Source organism: Nothobranchius furzeri, chromosome 3 (assembly GCF_043380555.1).
Source record: "Nothobranchius furzeri strain GRZ-AD chromosome 3, NfurGRZ-RIMD1, whole genome shotgun sequence".
NCBI classification, from domain to species: domain Eukaryota; kingdom Metazoa; phylum Chordata; class Actinopteri; order Cyprinodontiformes; family Nothobranchiidae; genus Nothobranchius; species Nothobranchius furzeri.
Genome location: NC_091743.1, coordinates 18,854,607 through 18,870,485, shown reverse-complemented (window position 1 = coordinate 18,870,485; position 15,879 = coordinate 18,854,607).

Below are 15,879 nucleotides of genomic sequence, written 5' to 3'. Positions count from 1 at the left end.
TATGTCAACACTGGGTCTGACAGAGGGCCTCCAGGAGAGAGGCCCAAGCAATACGTGCCCCGAGGAGCGTCTAGCCACATGTCACCACTGGGTCTGACTGAGCGCCTCCAGGAGAGAGGCCCAAGCAAGACGCGCCCCGAGGAGCGTCTTGACACTTGTCAACACTTGGTCTGACTGAGGGCCTCCAGGAGAGAAGCCCAAGCAAGACGCGCCCCGAGGAGTGTCTTGCCACATGTCAACACTGGGTCTGACAGAGGGCCTCCAGGAGAGAGGCCCAAGCAACACGCGCCCCGAGGAGCGTCTTGCCATATGTCACCACTGGGTCTGACTGAGCGCCTCCAGGAGAGAGGCCAAAGCAAGACGCGCACCGAGGAGCGTCTTGCCACATGTCAACACTGGGTCTGACAGAGGGCCTCCAGGAGAGAGGCCCAAGCAAGACGCGCCCCGAGGAGTGTCTTGCCACATGTCACCACTGGGTTTGACTGAGCGCCTCCAGGAGAGAGGCCCAAGCAAGACGCGCCCCGAGGAGCGTCATGCCACATGTCACTACTCGGTCTTACTGAGCACCTCCAGGAGAGAGGCCCAAGCAAGATGCGCCCCGAGGAGCGTCTTGCCACGTGTCAACACTGGGTCTTATTGAGGGCCTCCAGGAGAGAGGCCCAAGAAAGACGCGCCCCGAGGAGCGTCTTGCCACATGTCCACACTGGGTCTGACAGAGGGCCTCCAGGAGAGATGCCCAAGCAAGACGCGCACCGAGGAGCGTCTTGCCACATGTCACCACTGGGTCTGACTGAGCGCCTCCAGGAGAGAGGCCCAAGCAAGACGTGCCCCGAGGAGCGTCTTGCCACATGTCAACACTGGGTCTGACTGAGCGCCTCCAGGAGAGAGGCCCAAGCAAGAAGCGCCCCGAGGAGCGTCTTGCCACATGTCAGCACTCAGTCTGACTGAGCGCCTCCAGGAGAGAGGCCCAAGCAAGACGCGCCCCGAGGAGTGTTTTGACACTTGTCAACACTGGGTCTGACTGAGGGCCATGAGAGAAGCCCAAGCAAGACGCGCCCCGAGGAGTGTCTTGCCACATGTCAACACTGGGTCTGACAGAGGGCCTCCAGGAGAGAGGCCCAAGCAAGACGCGCCCGGAGGAGCGTCTTGCTACATGTCAACACTGGGTCTGACAGAGGGCCTCCAGGAGAGAGGCCCAAGCAATACGCGCCCCGAGGAGCGTCTTGCCATATGTCACCACTGGGTCTGACTGAGCGCCTCCAGGAGAGAGGCCCAAGCAAGACGCGCCCCGAGGAGTGTCTTGCCACATGTCAACACTGGGTCTGACAGAGGGCCTCCAGGAGAGAGGCCCAAGCAACACGTGCCCCGAGGAGCGTCTTGCCATATGTCACCACTGGGTCTGACTGAGCGCCTCCAGGAGAGAGGCCCAAGCAAGACGCGCCCCGAGGAGCGTCTTGCCACATGTCAGCACTGGGTCTGACTGAGCGCCTCCAGGAGAGAAGGCCCAAGCAAGACGCGCCCCTTGGAGCGTCTTGCCACATGTCAACACTGGGTCTGACAGCGGGCCTCCAGGAGAGAGGCCCAAGCAAGACGCGCCCCGAGGAGTGTCTTGCCACATGTCACCACTGGGTCTGACTGAGCGCCTCCAGGAGAGAGGCCCAAGCAAGACGCGCCCCGAGGAGCGTCATGCCACATGTCACTACTCGGTCTGACTGAGCACCTCCAGGAGAGAGGCCCAAGCAAGACGCGCCCCGAGGAGCGTCTTGCCACGTGTCAACACTGGGTCTGATTGAGGGCCTCCATGAGAGAAGCCCAAGCAAGACGTGCCCCGAGGAGCGTCTTGCCACCTGTCAACACTGGTTCTGACTGAGCACCTCCAGGAGAGAGGCCCAAGCAACACGCGCCCCGAGGAGCGTCTTGCCATATGTCACCACTGGGTCTGACTGAGCGCCTCCAGGAGAGAGGCCCAAGCAAGACGCGCCCCGAGGAGCGTCTTGCCACATGTCAGCACTCAGTCTGACTGAGCGCCTCCAGGAGAGAGGCCCAAGCAAGACGCGCCCCGAGGAGTGTCATGCCACCTGTCACTACTCGGTCTGACTGAGCGCCTCCAGGAGAGAGGCCCAAGCAAGACGCGCCCCGAGGAGCGTCTTGCCACGTGTCAACAATGGGTCTGATTGAGGGCCTCCAGGAGAGAGGCCCAAGCAGTAAGTGCCCCGAGGAGCGTCTAGCCACATGTCACCACTGGGTCTGACTGAGCGCGTCCAGGAGAGAGGCCCAAGCAAGACGCGCCCCGAGGAGCGTCTTGCCACATGTCAGCACTCGGTCTGAATGAGCGCCTCCAGGAGAGAGGCCCAAGCAAGACGCGCCCCGAGGAGCGTCTTGCCACATGTCACCACTGGGTCTGACTGAGAGCCTCCAGGAGAGAGGCCCAAGCAAGACGCGCCCCGAGGAGTGTCATGCCACCTGTCACTACTCGGTCTGACTGAGCGCCTCCAGGAGAGAGGCCCAAGCAAGACGCGCCCCGAGGAGCGTCTTGCCACGTGTCAACATTGGGTCTGATTGAGGGCCTCCAGGAGAGAGGCCCAAGCAAGACGCGCCCCGAGGAGCGTCTTGCCACATGTCAACACTGGGTCTGACAGAGGGCCTCCAGGAGAGAGGCCCAAGCAGTAAGTGCCCCGAGGAGCGTCTAGCCACATGTCACCACTGGGTCTGACTGAGCGCGTCCAGGAGAGAGGCCCAAGCAAGACGCGCCCCGAGGAGCGTCTTGCCACATGTCAGCACTCGGTCTGACTGAGCGCCTCCAGGAGAGAGGCCCAAGCAAGACGCGCCCCGAGGAGCGTCTTGCCACATGTCACCACTGGGTCTGACTGAGAGCCTCCAGGAGAGAGGCCCAAGCAAGACGCGCCCCGAGGAGCGTCTTGCCACATGTCAACACTGGGTCTGACTGAGCGCCTCCAGGAGAGAGGCCCAAGCAAGACGCGCCCCGAGGAGCGTCTTGCCACATGTCAACACTGGGTCTGACTGAGCGCCTCCAGGAGAGAGACCCAAGCAAGACGTGCCCTGAGGAGCGTCTTGCCACATGTCAACACTGGGTCTGACTGAGCGCCTCCAGGAGAGAGGCCCAAGCAAGAAGCGCCCCGAGGAGCGTCTTGCCACATGTCAACAATGGGTCTGACTGAGGGCCTCCAGGAGAGAAGCCCAAGCAAGATGCGCCCCGAGGAGCGTCTTGCCACATGTCAACAATGGGTCTGACTGAGCACCTCCAGGAGAGAGGCCCAAGCAAGACGCGCCCCGAGGAGTGTTTTGACACTTGTCAACACTGGGTCTGACTGAGGGCCATGAGAGAAGCCCAAGCAAGACGCGCCCCGAGGAGTGTCTTGCCACATGTCAACACTGGGTCTGACAGAGGGCCTCCAGGAGAGAGGCCCAAGCAAGACGCGCCCGGAGGAGCGTCTTGCTACATGTCAACACTGGGTCTGACAGAGGGCCTCCAGGAGAGAGGCCCAAGCAATACGCGCCCCGAGGAGCGTCTTGCCATATGTCACCACTGGGTCTGACTGAGCGCCTCCAGGAGAGAGGCCCTAGCAAGACGCGCCCCGAGGAGTGTCTTGCCACATGTCAACACTGGGTCTGACAGAGGGCCTCCAGGAGAGAGGCCCAAGCAACACGTGCCCCGAGGAGCGTCTTGCCATATGTCACCACTGGGTCTGACTGAGCGCCTCCAGGAGAGAGGCCCAAGCAAGACGCGCCCCGAGGAGCGTCTTGCCACATGTCAGCACAGGGTCTGACTGAGCGCCTCCAGGAGAGAAGGCCCAAGCAAGACGCGCCCCTTGAAGCGTCTTGCCACATGTCACCACTGGGTCTGACTGAGCGCCTCCAGGAGAGAGGCCCAAGCAAGACGCGCCCCGAGGAGCGTCATGCCACATGTCACTACTGGGTTTGACTGAGCGCCTCCAGGAGAGAGGCCCAAGCAAGACGCGCCCCTTGGAGCGTCTTGCCACATGTCAACACTGGGTCTGACAGCGGGCCTCCAGGAGAGAGGCCCAAGCAAGACGCGCACCGAGGAGCGTCTTGCCACATGTCAACACTGGGTCTGACAGAGGGCCTCTCAGAGAGAGGCCCAAGCAAGACGCGCCCCGAGGAGTGTCTTTCCACATGTCACCACTGGGTTTGACTGAGCGCCTCCAGGAGAGAGGCCCAAGCAAGACGCGCCCCGAGGAGCGTCATGCCACATGTCACTACTCGGTCTTACTGAGCGCCTCCAGGAGAGAGGCCCAAGCAAGACGCGCCCCGAGGAGCGTCTTGCCACGTGTCAACACTGGGTCTTATTGAGGGCCTCCAGGAGAGAGGCCCAAGAAAGACGCGCCCCGAGGAGCGTCTTGCCAAATGTCAACACTGGGTCTGACAGAGGGCCTCCAGGAGAGAGGCCCAAGCAGTACGTGCCCCGAGGAGCGTCTAGCCACATGTCACCACTGGGTCTGACTGAGCGCCTCCAGGAGAGAGGCCCAAGCAAGACGCGCCCCGAGGAGCGTCTTGCCACATGTCAGCACTCGATCTGACTGAGCGCCTCCAAGAGAGAGGCCCAAGCAAGACGCGCCCCGAGGAGCGTCTTGCCACATGTCACCACTGGGTCTGACTGAGAGGCTCCAGGAGAGAGGCCCAAGCAAGACGCGCCCCGAGGAGCGTCTTGCCACATGTCAACACTGGGTCTGACTGAGCGCGTCCAGGAGAGAGGCCCAAGCAAGACGTGCCCCTAGGAGCGTCTTTCCACATGTCAACACTGGGTCTGACTGAGCGCATACAGGAGAGAGGCCCAAGCAAGACGCGCCCCGAGGAGTGTCTTGCCACATGTCAACACTGGGTCTGACAGAGGGCCTCCAGGAGAGAGGCCCAAGCAACACGCGCCCCGAGGAGCGTCTTGCCATATGTCACCACTGGGTCTGACTGAGCGCCTCCAGGAGAGAGGCCCAAGCAAGACGCGCCCCGAGGAGCGTCTTGCCAAATGTCAGCACTCGGTCTGACTGAGCGCCTCCAGGAGAGAGGCCCAAGCAAGACGCGCCCCTAGGAGCGTCTAGCCACATGTCACCACTGGGTCTGACTGAGCGCCTCCAGGAGAGAGGCCCAAGCAACACGCGCCCCGAGGAGCGTCTTGCCATATTTCACCACTGGGTCTGACTGAGCGCCTCCAGGAGAGAGGCCCAAGCAAGACGCGCACCGAGGAGCGTCTTGCCACATGTCAACACTGGGTCTGACAGAGGGCCTCTCAGAGAGAGGCCCAAGCAAGACGCGCCCCGAGGAGTGTCTTTCCACATGTCACCACTGGGTTTGACTGAGCGCCTCCAGGAGAGAGGCCCAAGCAAGACGCGCCCCGAGGAGCGTCATGCCACATGTCACTACTCGGTCTTACTGAGCGCCTCCAGGAGAGAGGCCCAAGCAAGACGCGCCCCGAGGAGCGTCTTGCCACGTGTCAACACTGGGTCTTATTGAGGGCCTCCAGGAGAGAGGCCCAAGAAAGACGCGCCCCGAGGAGCGTCTTGCCAAATGTCAACACTGGGTCTGACAGAGGGCCTCCAGGAGAGAGGCCCAAGCAGTACGTGCCCCGAGGAGCGTCTAGCCACATGTCACCACTGGGTCTGACTGAGCGCCTCCAGGAGAGAGGCCCAAGCAAGACGCGCCCCGAGGAGCGTCTTGCCACATGTCAGCACTCGATCTGACTGAGCGCCTCCAAGAGAGAGGCCCAAGCAAGACGCGCCCCGAGGAGCGTCTTGCCACATGTCACCACTGGGTCTGACTGAGAGGCTCCAGGAGAGAGGCCCAAGCAAGACGCGCCCCGAGGAGCGTCTTGCCACATGTCAACACTGGGTCTGACAGAGCGCCTCCAGGAGAGAGGCCCAAGCAAGACGTGCCCCGAGGAGCGTCTTGCCACATGTCAACACTGGGTCTGACTGAGCGCCTCCAGGAGAGAGGCCCAAGCAAGAAGCGCCCCGAGGAGCGTCTTGCCACATGTCAACAATGGGTCTGACTGAGCGCCTCCAGGAGAGAGGCCCAAGCAAGACGCTCCCCGAGGAGCGTCTTGACACTTGTCACCACTGGGTCTGACTGAGGGCCTCCATGAGAGAAGCCCAAGCAAGACGCGCCCCGAGGAGCGTCTTGCCATATGTCACCACTGGGTCTGACTGAGCGCCTCCAGGAGAGAGGCCCAAGCAAGACGCGCCCCTAGGAGCGTCTTGCCACATGTCAACACTGGTTCTGACTGAGCGCCTCCAGGAGAGAGGCCCAAGCAACACGCGCCCCGAAGAGCGTCTTGCCATATGTCACCACTGGGTCTGACTGAGCGCCTCCAGGAGAGAGGCCCAAGCAAGACGCGCCCCGAGGAGTGTCTTGCCACATGTCACCACTGGGTATGACTGAGCGCCTCCAGGAGAGAGGCCCAAGCAAGACGCGCCCCGAGGAGTGTCATGCCACCTGTCACTACTCGGTCTGACTGAGCGCCTCCAGGAGAGAGGCCCAAGCAAGACGCGCCCCGAGGAGCGTCTTGCCACGTGTCAACATTGGGTCTGATTGAGGGCCTCCAGGAGAGAGGCCCAAGCAGTAAGTGCCCCGAGGAGCGTCTAGCCACATGTCACCACTGAGTCTGACTGAGCGCCTCCAGGAGAGAGGCCCAAGCAAGACGCGCCCCGAGGAGCGTCTTGCCACATGTCAGCACTCGGTCTGACTGAGCGCCTCCAGGAGAGAGGCCCAAGCAAGACGCGCCCCGAGGAGCGTCTTGCCACATGTCAACACTGGGTCTGACTGAGCGCCTCCAGGAGAGAGGCCCAAGCAAGACGCGCCCCGAGGAGCGTCTTGCCACATGTCAACACTGGGTCTGACTGAGCGTCTCCAGGAGAGAGACCCAAGCAAGACGTGCCCTGAGGAGCGTCTTGCCACATGTCATCACTGGGTCTGACTGAGCGCCTCCAGGAGAGAGGCCCAAGCAAGACGTGCCCCGAGGAGCGTCTTGCCACATGTCAACACTGGGTCTGACTGAGCGCCTCCAGGAGAGAGGCCCAAGCAAGAAGCGCCCCGAGGAGCGTCTTGCCACATGTCAACAATGGGTCTGACTGAGCGCCTCCAGGAGAGAGGCCCAAGCAAGACGCTCCCCGAGGAGCGTCTTGACACTTGTCACCACTGGGTCTGACTGAGGGCCTCCATGAGAGAAGCCCAAGCAAGACGCGCCCCGAGGAGCGTCTTGCCATATGTCACCACTGGGTCTGACTGAGCGCCTCCAGGAGAGAGGCCCAAGCAAGACGCGCCCCTAGGAGCGTCTTGCCACATGTCAACACTGGTTCTGACTGAGCGCCTCCAGGAGAGAGGCCCAAGCAACACGCGCCCCGAAGAGCGTCTTGCCATATGTCACCACTGGGTCTGACTGAGCGCCTCCAGGAGAGAGGCCCAAGCAAGACGCGCCCCGAGGAGTGTCTTGCCACATGTCACCACTGGGTATGACTGAGCGCCTCCAGGAGAGAGGCCCAAGCAAGACGCGCCCCGAGGAGTGTCATGCCACCTGTCACTACTCGGTCTGACTGAGCGCCTCCAGGAGAGAGGCCCAAGCAAGACGCGCCCCGAGGAGCGTCTTGCCACGTGTCAACATTGGGTCTGATTGAGGGCCTCCAGGAGAGAGGCCCAAGCAGTAAGTGCCCCGAGGAGCGTCTAGCCACATGTCACCACTGGGTCTGACTGAGCGCCTCCAGGAGAGAGGCCCAAGCAAGACGCGCCCCGAGGAGCGTCTTGCCACATGTCAGCACTCGGTCTGACTGAGCGCCTCCAGGAGAGAGGCCCAAGCAAGACGCGCCCCGAGGAGCGTCTTGCCACATGTCAACACTGGGTCTGACTGAGCGCCTCCAGGAGAGAGGCCCAAGCAAGACGCGCCCCGAGGAGCGTCTTGCCACATGTCAACACTGGGTCTGACTGAGCGCCTCCAGGAGAGAGACCCAAGCAAGACGTGCCCTGAGGAGCGTCTTGCCACATGTCATCACTGGGTCTGACTGAGCGCCTCCAGGAGAGAGGCCCAAGCAAGAAGCGCCCCGAGGAGCGTCTTGCCACATGTCAACAATGGGTCTGACTGAGGGCCTCCAGGAGAGAAGCCCAAGCAAGATGCGCCCCGAGGAGCGTCTTGCCACATGTCAACAATGGGTCTGACTGAGCACCTACAGGAGAGAGGCCCAAGCAAGACGCGCCCCGAGGAGTGTTTTGACACTTGTCAACACTGGGTCTGACTGAGGGCCATGAGAGAAGCCAAGCAAGATGCGCCCCGAGGAGTGTCTTGCCACATGTCAACACAGGGTCTGACAGAGGGCCTCCAGGAGAGAGGCCCAAGCAACACGCGCCCCGAGGAGCGTCTTGCCACATGTCAACACGGGGTCTGACAGAGGGCCTCCAGGAGAGAGGCCCAAGCAACACGCGCCCCGAGGAGCGTCTTGCCATATGTCACCACTGGGTCTGACTGAGCGCCTCCAGGAGAGAGGCCCAAGCAAGACGCGCCCCGAGGAGCGTCTTGCCACATGTCAGCACTCGGTCTGACTGAGCGCCTCCAGGAGAGAGGCCCAAGCAAGACGCGCCCCTAGGAGCGTCTTGCCACATGTCAACACTGGGTCTGACAGCGGGCCTCCAGGAGAGAGGCCCAAGCAAGACGCGCCCCGAGGAGTGTCTTGCCACATGTCACCACTGGGTCTGACTGAGCGCCTCCAGGAGAGAGGCCCAAGCAAGACGCGCCCCGAGGAGCGTCATGCCACATGTCACTACTCGGTCTGACTGAGCGCCTCCAGGAGAGAGGCCGAAGCAAGACGCGCCCCGAGGAGCGTCTTGCCACGTGTCAACACTGGGTCTGATTGAGGGCCTCCAGGAGAGAGGCCCAAGCAAGACGCGCCCCGAGGAGCGTCTTGCCATATGTCAACACTGGGTCTGACAGAGGGCCTCCAGGAGAGAGGCCCAAGCAATACGTGCCCCGAGGAGCGTCTAGCCACATGTCACCACTGGGTCTGACTGAGCGCCTCCAGGAGAGAGGCCCAAGCAAGACGCGCCCCGAGGAGCGTCTTGCCACATGTCAGCACTCGGTCTGACTGAGCGCCTCCAGGAGAGAGGCCCAAGCAAGACGCGCCCCGAAGAGCGTCTTGCCACATGTCAACACTGGGTCTGACTGAGCGCCTCCAGGAGAGAGGCCCAAGCAAAACGCGCCCCGAGGAGCGTCTTGCCACGTGTCAACACTGGGTCTGATTGAGGGCCTCCAGGAGAGAGGCCCAAGCAAGACGCGCCCCGAGGAGCGTCTTGCCATATGTCAACACTGGGTCTGACAGAGGGCCTCCAGGAGAGAGGCCCAAGCAATACGTGCCCCGGGGAGCGTCTAGCCACATTTCACCACTGGGTCTGACTGAGCGCCTCCAGCAGAGAGGCCCAAGCAAGACGCGCCCCGAGGAGCGTCTTGCCACATGTCAGCACTCGGTCTGACTGAGCGCCTCCAGGAGAGAGGCCCAAGCAAGACGAGCCCCGAAGAGCGTCTTGCCACATGTCAACACTGGGTCTGACTGAGCGCCTCCAGGAGAGAGGCCCAAGTAAGACGCGCCCCGAGGAGCGTCTTGCCACATGTCAACACTGGGTCTGACTGAGCGCCTCCAGGAGAGAGGCCCAAGCAAGACGCGCCCCGAGGAGCGTCTTGCCACGTGTCAACACTGGGTCTGACTGAGCGCCTCCAGGAGAGAGGCCCAAGCAAGACGCGCCCCGAGGAGCGTCTTGCCACGTGTCACCACTGGGTCTGACTGAGCGCCTCCAGGAGAGAGGCCCAAGCAACACGCACCCCGAGGAGCGTCTTGCCATAAGTCACCACTGGGTCTGACTGAGCGCCTCCAGGAGAGAGGCCCAAGCAAGACGCGCCCCGAGGAGCGTCTTGCCACATGTCAGCACTCGGTCTGACTGAGCGCCTCCAGGAGAGAGGCCCAAGCAAGACGCACCCCTAGGAGCGTCTTGCCACATGTCAACACTGGGTCTGACAGCGGGCCTCCAGGAGAGAGGCCCAAGCAAGACGCGCCCCGAGGAGTGTCTTGCCACATGTCACCACTGGGTCTGACTGAGCGCCTCCAGGAGAGAGGCCCAAGTAAGACACGCCCCGAGGAGTGTCATGCCACATGTCACTACTCGGTCTGACTGAGCGCCTCCAGGAGAGAGGCCCAAGCAAGACGCGCCCCGAGGAGCGTCTTGCCACGTGTCAACACTGGGTCTGACTGAGCGCCTCCAGGAGAGAGGCCCAAGCAAGAAGCGCCCCGAGGAGCGTCTTGCCACATGTCAACACTGGGTCTGACTGAGCGCCTCCAGGAGAGAGGCCCAAGCAAGAAGCGCCCAGAGGAGCGTCTTGCCACATGTCAACAATGGGTCTGACTGAGGGCCTCCAGGAGAGAGGCCCAAGCAAGAAGCGCCCCGAGGAGCGTCTTGCCACAAGTCAACACTGGGTCTGACTGAGCGCCTCCAGGAGAGAGGCCCAAGCAAGAAGCGCCCCGAGGAGCGTCTTGCCACATGTCAACAATGGGTCTGACTGAGCGCCTCCAGGAGAGAGGCCCAAGCTAGATGCGCCCCGAGGAGCGTCTTGCCACATGTCAACACTGGGTCTGACAGAGGGCCTCCAGGAGAGAGGCCCAAGCAACACGCGCCCCGAGGAGCGTCTTGCCATATGTCACCACTGGGTCTGACTGAGCGCCTCCAGGAGAGAGGCCCAAGCAAGACGCGCCCCGAGGAGCGTCTTGCCACATGTCAGCACTCGGTATGACTGAGCGCCTCCAGGAGAGAGGCCCAAGCAAGACGCGCCCCTAGGAGCGTCTTGCCACATGTCAACACTGGGTCTGACAGCGGGCCTCCAGGAGAGAGGCCCAAGCAAGACGGGCCCCGAGAAGTGTCTTGCCACATGTCACCACTGGGTCTGACTGAGCGCCTCCAGGAGAGAGGCCCAAGCAAGACGCGCCCCGAGGAGCGTCTTGCCACGTGTCATCACTGGGTCTGACTGAGCGCCTCCAGGAGAGAGGCCCAAGCAAGAAGCGCCCAGAGGAGCGTCTTGCCACATGTCAACACTGGGTCTGACTGAGAGCCTCCAGGAGAGAGGCCCAAGCAAGAAGCGCCCCGAGGAGCGTCTTGCCACATGTCAACAATGGGTCTGACTGAGGGCCTCCAGAGAGAAGCCCAAGCAAGACGCGCCCCGAGGAGCGTCTTGCCACATGTAACCAATGGGTCTGACTGAGGGCCTCCAGGAGAGAGGCCCAAGCAAGACGCGCCCCGAGGAGTGTCTTGACACTTGTCAACACTGGGTCTGACTGAGGGCCTCCATGAGAGAAGCCCAAGCAAGACGCGCCCCGAGGAGCGTCTTGCCACATGTCAACACTGGGTCTGACAGAGGGCCTCCAGGAGAGAGGCCCAAGCAATACGTGCCCCGAGGAGCGTCTTGCCACATGTCACCACTGGGTCTGACTGAGCGCCTCCAGCAGAGAGGCCCAAGTAAGACGTGCCCCGAGGAGCGTCTTGCCACACGTCACTACTCGGTCTGACTGAACGCCTCCAGGAGAGAGGCCCAAGCAAGACGCGCCCCGAGGAGCGTCTTGCCACATGTCAAAACTGGGTCTGACTGAGCGCCTCCAGGAGAGAGGCCCAAGCAAGACGTGCCCCGAGGAGCGTCTTGCCACATGTCAACACTGGGTCTGACTGAGCGCCTCCAGGAGAGAGGCCCAAGCAAGAAGCGCCCAGAGGAGCATCTTGCCACATGTCAACACTGGGTCTGACTGAGCGTCTCCAGGAGAGAGGCCCAAGCAAGAAGCGCCCCGAGGAGCGTCTTGCCACATGTCAACAATGGGTCTGACTGAGGGCCTCCAGGAGAGAGGCCCAAGCAAGACGCGCCCCTTGGAGTGTCATGACACTTGTCAACACTGGGTCTGACTGAGGGCCTCCATGAGAGAAGCCCAAGCAAGACGCGCCCCGAGGAGTGTCTTGCCACATGTCAACACTGGGTCTGACAGAGGGCCTCCAGGAGAGAGGCCCAAGCAATACGCGCCCCGAGGAGCGTCTTGCCACGTGTCAACACTGGGTCTGACTGAGCGCCTCCAGGAGAGAGGCCCAAGCAAGAAGCGCCCAGAGGAGCGTCTTGCCACATGTCAACAATGGGTCTGACTGAGGGCCTCCAGGAGAGAGGCCCAAGCAAGAAGCGCCCCGAGGAGCGTCTTGCCACAAGTCAACACTGGGTCTGACTGAGCGCCTCCAGGAGAGAGGCCCAAGCAAGAAGCGCCCCGAGGAGCGTCTTGCCACATGTCAACAATGGGTCTGACTGAGCGCCTCCAGGAGAGAGGCCCAAGCTAGATGCGCCCCGAGGAGCGTCTTGCCACATGTCAACACTGGGTCTGACAGAGGGCCTCCAGGAGAGAGGCCCAAGCAACACGCGCCCCGAGGAGCGTCTTGCCATATGTCACCACTGGGTCTGACTGAGAGCCTCCAGGAGAGAGGCCCAAGCAAGACGCGCCCCGAGGAGCGTCTTGCCACATGTCAGCACTCGGTATGACTGAGCGCCTCCAGGAGAGAGGCCCAAGCAAGACGCGCCCCTAGGAGCGTCTTGCCACATGTCAACACTGGGTCTGACAGCGGGCCTCCAGGAGAGAGGCCCAAGCAAGACGGGCCCCGAGAAGTGTCTTGCCACATGTCACCACTGGGTCTGACTGAGCGCCTCCAGGAGAGAGGCCCAAGCAAGACGCGCCCCGAGGAGCGTCTTGCCACGTGTCATCACTGGGTCTGACTGAGCGCCTCCAGGAGAGAGGCCCAAGCAAGAAGCGCCCAGAGGAGCGTCTTGCCACATGTCAACACTGGGTCTGACTGAGAGCCTCCAGGAGAGAGGCCCAAGCAAGAAGCGCCCCGAGGAGCGTCTTGCCACATGTCAACAATGGGTCTGACTGAGGGCCTCCAGAGAGAAGCCCAAGCAAGACGCGCCCCGAGGAGCGTCTTGCCACATGTAACCAATGGGTCTGACTGAGGGCCTCCAGGAGAGAGGCCCAAGCAAGACGCGCCCCGAGGAGTGTCTTGACACTTGTCAACACTGGGTCTGACTGAGGGCCTCCATGAGAGAAGCCCAAGCAAGACGCGCCCCGAGGAGCGTCTTGCCACATGTCAACACTGGGTCTGACAGAGGGCCTCCAGGAGAGAGGCCCAAGCAATACGTGCCCCGAGGAGCGTCTTGCCACATGTCACCACTGGGTCTGACTGAGCGCCTCCAGCAGAGAGGCCCAAGTAAGACGTGCCCCGAGGAGCGTCTTGCCACACGTCACTACTCGGTCTGACTGAACGCCTCCAGGAGAGAGGCCCAAGCAAGACGCGCCCCGAGGAGCGTCTTGCCACATGTCAAAACTGGGTCTGACTGAGCGCCTCCAGGAGAGAGGCCCAAGCAAGACGTGCCCCGAGGAGCGTCTTGCCACATGTCAACACTGGGTCTGACTGAGCGCCTCCAGGAGAGAGGCCCAAGCAAGAAGCGCCCAGAGGAGCATCTTGCCACATGTCAACACTGGGTCTGACTGAGCGTCTCCAGGAGAGAGGCCCAAGCAAGAAGCGCCCCGAGGAGCGTCTTGCCACATGTCAACAATGGGTCTGACTGAGGGACTCCAGGAGAGAGGCCCAAGCAAGACGCGCCCCTTGGAGTGTCATGACACTTGTCAACACTGGGTCTGACTGAGGGCCTCCATGAGAGAAGCCCAAGCAAGACGCGCCCCGAGGAGTGTCTTGCCACATGTCAACACTGGGTCTGACAGAGGGCCTCCAGGAGAGAGGCCCAAGCAATACGCGCCCGAGGAGCGTCTTGCCACATGTCACCACTGGGTCTGACTGAGCGCCTCCAGGAGAGAGGCCCAAGTAAGACGCGTCCCGAGGAGCGTCTTGCCACATGTCACTACTCGGTCTGACTGAACGCCTCCAGGAGAGAGGCCCAAGCAAGACGCGCCCCGAGGAGCGTCTTGCCACGTGTCAACACTGGGTCTGATTGAGGGCCTCCAGGAGAGAGGCCCAAGCAAGACGCGCCCCGAGGAGCGTCTTGCCACATGTCAACACTGGGTCTGACAGAGGGCCTCCAGGAGAGAGGCCCAAGCAATACGTGCCCCGAGGAGCGTCTAGCCACATGTCACCACTGGGTCTGACTGAGCGCCTCCAGGAGAGAGGCCCAAGCAAGACGCGCCCCGAGGAGCGTCTTGCCACATGTCAGCACTCGGTCTGACTGAGCGCCTCCAGGAGAGAGGCCCAAGCAAGACGCGCCCCGAGGAGCATCTTGCCACATGTCACCATTGGGTCTGACTGAGAGCCTCCAGGAGAGAGGCCCAAGCAAGACGCGCCCCGAGGAGCGTCTTGCCACATGTCAACACTGGGTCTGACTGAGCGCCTCCAGGAGAGAGGCCCAAGTAAGACGCGCCCAGAGGAGCGTCTTGCCACATGTCAACACTGGGTCTGACTGAGCGCCTCCAGGAGAGAGGCCCAAGCAAGACGCGCCCCGAGGAGCGTCTTGCCACATGTAAACACTGGGTCTGGCTGAGCGCCTCCAGGAGAGAGGCCCAAGCAAGACGTGCCCCGAGGAGCGTCTTGCCACATGTCAACACTGGGTCTGACTGAGCGCCTCCAGGAGATAGGCCCAAGCAAGAAGCGCCTAGAGGAGCGTCTTGCCACATGTCAACACTGGGTCTGACTGAGCGCCTCCAGGAGAGAGGCCCAAGCAAGAAGCGCCCCGAGGAGCGTCTTGCCACATGTCAACAATGGGTCTGACTGAGGGCCTCCAGGAGAGAGGCCCAAGCAATACGCGCCCCGAGGAGCGTCTTGCCATATGTCACCACTGGGTCAGACTGAGCGCCTCCAGGAGAGAGGACCAAGCAAGACGCGCCCCGAGGAGCGTCTTGCCACATGTCAACACTGGGTCTGACTGAGCGCCTCCAGGAGAGAGGACCAAGCAAGACGCGCCCCGAGGAGCGTCTTGCCACATGTCAACACTGGGTCTGACTGAGCGCCTCCAGGAGAGAGGCCCAAGCAAGATGCGCCCCGAGGAGCGTCTTGCCACATGTCACCTCAGGTTCTGACTGAGCGCCTCCAGGAGAGAGGCCCTAAGCAAGACGCGCCCCAAGGAGCGTCTTGCCACATGTCAACAATGGGTCTGACTGAGGGCCTCCAGGAGAGAAGGCCAAGCAAGACGCGCCCCGAGGAGCGTCTTGACACATGTCAACACTGGGTCTGACAGAGGGCCTCCAGGAGAGACGCCCAAGCAAGACGCGCCCCGAGGAGTGTCTTGCCACATGTCACCACTGTGTCTTACTGAGCTCCTCCAGGAGAGAGGCCCAAGCAAGACGCGCCCCGAGGAGCGTCTTGCCACATGTCAACACTGGGTCTGATTGAGGGCCTTCTGGAGAGATGCCCAAGCAAGACGCGCCCCGAGGAGAGTCTTGCCACATGTCAACAATGGGTCTGACTGAGCGCCTCCAGGAGAGAGGCCCAAGCAAAACGCGCCCCGAGGAGCGTCTTGCCACGTGTCAACACTGGGTCTGATTGAGGGCCTCCAGGAGAGAGGCCCAAGCAAGACGCGCCCCGAGGAGCGTCTTGCCATATGTCAACACTGGGTCTGACAGAGGGCCTTCAGGAGAGAGGCCCAAGCAATACGTGCCCCGAGGAGCGTCTAGCCACATTTCACCACTGGGTCTGACTGAGCGCCTCCAGCAGAGAGGCCCAAGCAAGACGCGCCCCGAGGAGCGTCTTGCCACATGTCAGCACTCGGTCTGACTGAGCGCCTCCAGGAGAGAGGCCCAAGCAAGACGAGCCCCGAAGAGCGTCTTGCCACATGTCAACACTGGATCTTACTGAGCG